Source organism: Oncorhynchus keta, chromosome 34, assembly GCF_023373465.1.
Source record: "Oncorhynchus keta strain PuntledgeMale-10-30-2019 chromosome 34, Oket_V2, whole genome shotgun sequence".
NCBI classification, from domain to species: Eukaryota; Metazoa; Chordata; class Actinopteri; order Salmoniformes; family Salmonidae; genus Oncorhynchus; species Oncorhynchus keta.
Window position 1 is genome coordinate 25,867,712 of NC_068454.1, and position 7,243 is coordinate 25,874,954.

The following is a 7,243-nucleotide window of genomic DNA, read 5'->3' on the forward strand; positions in this document are numbered from 1 at the left end:
GGATCCTCTTGATGGGGCTGTCCCTTATCAGCGAGACTGTGTTATGGCCATTCCTTGGAGGAGACTCCTTCTCCTCCAGGAGACTGTCAAACATGTTGCTGGGCAGCTTCAATGTGGTGCTCTTATTCTTCTCACTTTGCTTGGTGAGGTAGATTGCTGCTATAACTTGATGACCCTTCACATATCTAACCATTTCTTGGCTCTCGTAGTGTATCCATTGTTTTCAGCGCCATGATGTCCTTGAGGAGCAGAATCAGTGTATGAGCAGCACAGCCAATGGGTGTGATATGAGGGTAGGACTCCTTCACTTTAGACCAAGTAGCCTTCATGTTCGCAGCATTGTCTGTCACCAGTGCAAATACCTTCTGTGGTCCAAGGTTATTAATGACTGCCTTCAGCTCATCTGTAATGAAGAGGCCGGTGTGTCTGTTGTCCCTTGTGTCTGATCTTGCAAAATACTGGTTTAGGGGTGGAGATGATTTTAATTATTCCTTTCCCACGAACATTCGACCACCCATCAGAGATGATTGAAATAGTGTGCTTTCTCTATGATTTGCTTGACCTTCACTTGACCTCTGTTGAACTCTGCATCCAGCAAATGAGTAGATAAAGCATGTCTGGTTGGAGGGGTGTATGCTGGGATGAAGAACATTCATTCATAAATCTCTTCCAATACACATTGCCTGTGAGCATCAGAGGTGAACCAGTTGCATTTACAGCTCGAGCAAGACATTCATTAGCATTTCTTTGACTAAGTTCGTCCATTGAGTAAAAAAATACTTCTGATTCCAGGAGGACCATGAGCTATTGCTATTGATAAGGTGTCTGATTCAGCATTTTCACCTCGAATAGAAGTAGAGGGACTTTTGTTAGAGGTTGCTTGTTGTGAGCGCTGAGGGAACTTTAAACACTTGGCCAGATGATTCGGCATCTTTGTTGCATTCTTCACATGATTTGGCACAGTACTTGCAAATGTACACAGCTTTTCCTTCCACATTAGTTACAGTAAAATGTCTCCACTAGAGGTCGACCGATTATGATTTTTCAAGGCCGATACCGATTTATTGGAGGGCCAAAAAAGCCGATACCGATTAGTCGGCCGATTTTAATAAAAAAATATATATATTAATAATACTAATAAATATAGATATATTTTTTACAACTAATATTAAATAAATAAATAAATAATTTGTAATAATGACAATTACAACAATACTGAATGAACACTTATTTTAACTTAATAAATCAATTTAGCCTCAAATAAATAATGAAACATGTTCAATTTGGTTTAATTAATGCAAAAACAAAGTGTTAGAAGTAAACGTGCAATATGTGCCATGTAAGAAAGCTAACGTTTAAGTTCCTTGCTCAGAACATGAGAACATATGAAAGCTGTTGGTTCCTTTTAACATGAGTCTTCAATATTCCTAGGTAAGAAGTTTTAGGTTGTAGTTATTGTAGGAATTATAGGACTATTTCTCTCTATACCATTTGTATTTCATTAACCTTTGACAATTGGATGTTCTTATAGGCACTTTAGCATTACCAGTGTAACAGTATAGCTTCCGTCTCTCCTCGCTCTTCCCTGGGCTCGAACCAGGAACGCAACGACAACAGCCACCCTCGAAGCAGCGTTACCCATGCAGAGCAAGGGGAACAACCACTCCAAGTCTCAGAGCGAGTGACGTTTGAAACGCTATTAGCGCGCACCCCACTAACTAGCTAGCCATTTCACATCGGTTACACCAGCCTAATCTCGGGAGTTGATAGGCTTGAAGTCATAAACAGCACAATGCTTGACACACAATGAAGAGCTGCTGGCAAAACGCACAAAAGTGCTGTTTGAATGAATGCTTACGAGCCTTAATCGGCCATTCCGATTAATCTGTCGACCTCTAGTCTCCACATCAGATGTGTGGTATTTTCCTGTAAACATTAGAAAAAAAGAGTCAAAAAAACAACAAATACAATTCCATGTACAAAGCAATAGTTAAGCAGTTAAATGTTTTAGATATGTGACAAAGGAGTTGTTTAGAAATAAAACATGTATGGAAACGGGTGAATTAACACTCTTCAGTTAGCAGGCTCAAGCAATCTAAAACCCACATGGTAGCAAAAACTAACTAGCAGAAATTGTTAACAAGTTAGAAATGATTTAAACACACTGTGCTGTATGCTACTATTTACTAGTTAACAAAAAAACAGAAAGCATGTAGTCCTTTGCAAGATCTTGAGAATCAGCTGTACATGTGATGGAAGAATGCACTGTGCATGCAGAGGTTTGGTAATTCCATTGAATTGGGGATAGTTTAACCAAAATATGTTCACTGTTATAAGCTAATATGTTTATATTTTTGAGGAATTTAAGCAAAATTTCAACCCTGGCTTATCTTCCCATAGAAAATTTCCCACCCTTTGTAACCCTAGTTACATAGTTGAAGTCGGAAGTTTACATACAACTTAGCCAAATACATTTCAACTCTGTTTTTCACAATTCCTGACATTTAATCCTAGTAAAAATTACCTGTCTTTGGTCAGTTAGGATCACTAATTTATTTTAAGAATGTGAAATGTCAGAATAATAGTAGAGAGAATGATTTATTTCAGCTTTTATTTCTTTAATCACATTCCCAGTGGGTCAGAAGTTTACATACTAGTACTTGGTATCATTGCCTTTAAATTGTTTTAACTTGGGTCAAACTTTCTGGTAGCCTTCCACAAGCTTCCCACAATAAGTTGGGTGAATTTTGTCCCATTCCTCCTGACAGAGCTGGTGTAACTGAGTCAGGTTTGTAGGCCTCCTTGCTCGCACACGCCTTTTCAGTTCCGCCCACAAATTTCCTATGGAATTGAGGTCAGGGCTTTGTGATGGCCACTCCAATTCCTTGACTTTGTTGTCCTTAAGCCATTTTCCCACAACTTTGGAAGTATGCTTGCGGTCATTGTCCATTTGGAAAACTAATTTGTGACCAAGCTTTAGCTTCCTGACGGATGTCTAGAGATGTTGCTTCAATATATCCACATAATTTTCCTCTCTCATGACGCCATCTATTTTGAAGTGCACCGGTCCCTCCTGCAGCAATGCACCCCTACAACATGATGCTGCCACCCTCGTGTTTCAAGGTTGGGATGGTGTTCTTCGGCTTGCAAACATCCCCCTTTTTCCTCCAAACATAACGATGGTCATTATGGACAAACAGTTCTATTTTTTTTTTCATTAGACCAGAGGACATTTCTCTAAAAAGTATGATCGTTGTCCCCATGTGCAGTTGCAAACTGTAGTCTGGCTTTTTATGGCTGTTTTGGAGCAGTGGCTTCTTACTTGCTGAGCGGCCTTTCAGGTTATGTTGATATAGGACTCGTTTTACTGTGGATATAGATACTTTTGTACCTGTTTCCTCCAGCATCTTCACAAGGTCCTTTGCTGTTGTTCTGGGATTGATTTGTCCTTTTCACACAAGTACGTTCATCTCTAGGAGACAGAACGCATCTCCTTCCTAAGCGGTATGACGTCTGCGTGGTCCCATGGTGTTTATTCTTGCATACTATTGTTTGTACAGATGAGTGGTACCTTCAGGCGTTTTGTAAATTGCTCCCAAGGATGAACCAGACTTGTAGAGGTTTACAATTGTTTTTTTCTGAGGTCTTACCAGCTTACCATTTTCTAGCAGCCCCGATCTCTCACCTCTTTGAAGTGTGTACTACAAAGTGAGCTAGTGGTGAGGTAATGGTCTATCCCTCCTTCCCCTCACCCTGAACAGTACAGTTCACTAACTGAACCCTATCCCACATCCTGCTACTGGCCCACTCCAGCCTCATACTGGCCTGTTATTGTCCCAGGCAGGTGGTCATTCTGCTGCTCTCAGTAAAAGTAGCTTGGTGTAAAATGAAATGCGATTGCTGTCAGTTGGCTGGCTGCTTTTCCCACAGTATCTGTGGAGCGTTAGTTCAGGATCACATAATACAGCAGCAGCAGCAAGCCTTTTTAAGCCATCTTCACTTCTTCACATATACAGTGCCTTGCAAAAGTATTCATCCCCCTTTGGTGTTTTTCCTATTTTGTTACATTACAACCTGTAATGTAAATAGGTTTTATTTGGACATACCCAAAATAGTCCAAATTGATAAAGTGAAATGAAAAAAATTACTTGTTTCAAAAAATAAAGCAAGGGGCACCACCAAGCATGCGTCACCATGAAGACCAAGGAGCTCTCCAAACAGGTCAGGGACAAAGTTGTGGAGAAGTACAGATCAGGGTTGGCTTCTAAAAGAAAATATCTGAAACTTTGAATATCCCACGTAGCACCGTTAAATCCATTATTAAAAAATGGAAAGAATATTGCACCACCAACAAACCTGCCAAGAGAGCCGCCCACCAAAACTCACAGACCAGGCAAGGAGGACATTCATCAGAGAGGCAACAAAGAGACCAAAGATAACCCTGAAGGAACTGGAAAGCTCCACAGCGGAGATTGGAGTATCTGTCCATAGGACCACTTTACGTACGCTCCACAGAGCTGGCTTTACAGAAGAGTGGCCAGAAAAACTATGCTTAAGAAGAAAAATAAGAAAACACGTTTGGTGTTCGCCAAAAGGCATGTAGGAGACTCCCCAAACATATGGAAGAAGGCACTCTGGTCAGATGAGACTAAAATTTAGCTGTTTGGCCATCAACGAATACGCTATGTCTTGCACAAACCCAACACCTCTCATCACCCCGAGAATGCCATCCCCACAGTGAAGCATGGTGGTGGCTTTCATGCTGTGGGTATGTTTTTCATCGGCAGGGACTGGGAAACTGGTCAGAATTTTAAGGAATGATGGATGTCGCTAAATACAGGGAAATCCTTGAGGGGAAACCTGTTTCAGTCTTCCAGAGATTTGAGACTGTGACGGAGGTTCACCTTCCAGCAGGACAATTACCCTAAGCATACTGCTAAAGCAACACTTGAGTGGTTTAAGGGGAAACATTTAAATGTCTTGGAATGGCCTAGTCAAAGCCCAGACCTCAATCCAATTGAGAATATCTGTGGTATGACTTAAAGATTGCTGTACACTAGCGGAACCCATCCAACTTGAAGGCGCTGGAGTAGTTTTGCCTTGAACAATAGGCAAAAATCCCAGTGGCAAGCTTATAAGAGACTTGCAGCTGTAATTGCAGCAAAAGATGGCTCTACAAAGTATTGAGTAATGCACCCTTAAGTTCATTTTTTTGTCTTGTTTCTTGTTTCACAATAAATATTTTGCATCTTCAAAAGTGGTAGGCATGTTGTGTAAATCAAATGATACAAACCACCCAAAATCCATTTTAATTCCAGGTTGTAAGGCAAGAAAATAGGAAAAATGCCAAGGGGGGTGAATACTTTCGCAAGCCACTGTAGGCTACACTCTTAGAAAAAAAATGGTTCCAAAAGGCTGTCCTCATTGGATAACCCTGAGGAACTCTCTTAGGGTTCTACCTGGAACCAAATAGGATTCTTCAGGGTTCTCCTATGAGGACAACCAAATCACCCTTTTTCATGTTCTAGACAACAACTGTATATTTTCTCCCTCTTCTTGGCCTTGTATCATTTCTGTAGATCTGTCACACTCTGAGAAACCAAACAGTCAGTCAAACCTAGACCCTGTTGTTATTGACGACAAGATGTTTGTGGGTCCACTGGTTTTGATGTGTGACTGCTAGAGGCTGTGGAGCTTGGCTAATGCTTCTTGACCTTAGCTGTTGTACAGTTCAGTGATGCAGACCTCGGACTGTTTTTCTGGCAGTATTGTGAGAATGAGATGGCTCCCTCAGCCCAACTACATTGTTGTTCATCTGCAGCAGTGTACTGTGTGGCTATACTGGTTCTCAGGATAGGCTTTTTATATCACTGCAGTGTTTGTGTGCACATGTTTGTGGACCTAAAGTGTGTGTGTGTGACACAGACCCTGTCATTAGAGCTAGAGGGAGAGGCCTCTTCCTGCAGGGCCTGAGGATGCAGCTGGAACAGAGCAGTTAAACAGAACAGCAGTACAGGAGTTTTAGTTCTCTACTCAGCCATGTGAGTTGGGTCCCATGGGACTGCCCTGTTGAGACAACTCATACACATGGTGCAAACTATAAACAATAGGTGTATTAGTCTATATAAAATAAACTGTGTGAACAAATATATCTGTGAGATGCAGAGTTGTGTGTGCAACTGTGTATGTGGGTCTTTTCTATAAACTAGGACACAAGTGAGGATTTCCTACGCTGGATAACTTGTTACAGCTGTTAAGTCATTGATAATAATCTACCAATTTGTTTCATGTCTTACATTAGATAAGTTTGATCATAGCTATAAGCTAATAAGATCATAGCTATATATACCCTTTATCATGGTTGGTGTCTCGATGGATTTGTCCAAAAATCTTTGTAACACAAAATATTTTGTTTTCTGTCCCTTGCATGAATGGCAGTGTAAGTTGTCGTTATATCATATATTAAGCATTAATCAGTTAAATTCGACATTTAACTTAAATCCTGTAAGAATCCTGGATCTAGCTGTTGGACAGTTTTTTTTTTTTGTATAGAGATCTCAGAAATGCTATCTAACTCCGTAACATTTTGTGTCTTATGTTACGGGGTGAAACCAGTTTTCATGGGCACACAAATCCAAAATAATAATGTGACTATATAGCTAGGTGTCATCATCTACAATAACCCTAATTTATCATACAGTTATTATTTGATTTAATGGTGGTCGGACACATCTATGTGAAGCTAGCCACAATAAGGATTAGCCACAATAGTGGACTTTCGGTTAGCCTTCAAAATAAGTTTGGCATAATTCTACTATTTGTATTCATTTGCAGCACTGTAAATGACATACTTTTGAACGCAAACTGCAAATTTCACTATTGTGCCTAATCCTTATTGTGGCTAGCTTCACAACACAACCTGGTTTGGTCGAACCTCACTAGCCAGATGAAGCTAGCTGGCTGCTTATAATGTTAGCTTTAGGCAACAGGGTTAAGTACCTGGCTGCGATTTAATTTCATGAACTGTTGTTCAATTTTAATAGCCGAACAACAAGTTAATAGCTAACCTAGCTAATACTAACAAATATTCCTAAATCATTGCTAATAATAATGAAAATGACTGCAGTGTCTACTGGTCATTGTTTTCAGGCTGGTTGAATTGGTGCTATCTAGGTACCAAGCCAAAGCTAGCTACCCCAGAAGTTGCGGTCGAATAAATGATGCTTTATTACCAACGCGGTAT

At 40.4% G+C, this 7,243-nt stretch overlaps 1 protein-coding gene across 1 annotated transcript in view; it reads right to left on the bottom strand.

Moving 5' to 3' along the window:
• Positions 1-7,243, bottom strand: part of LOC118366870 (ubiquitin-conjugating enzyme E2 E3-like) — a 181,088-nt gene that overhangs the window by 141,376 nt on the left and 32,469 nt on the right. The window lies entirely within an intron of this gene.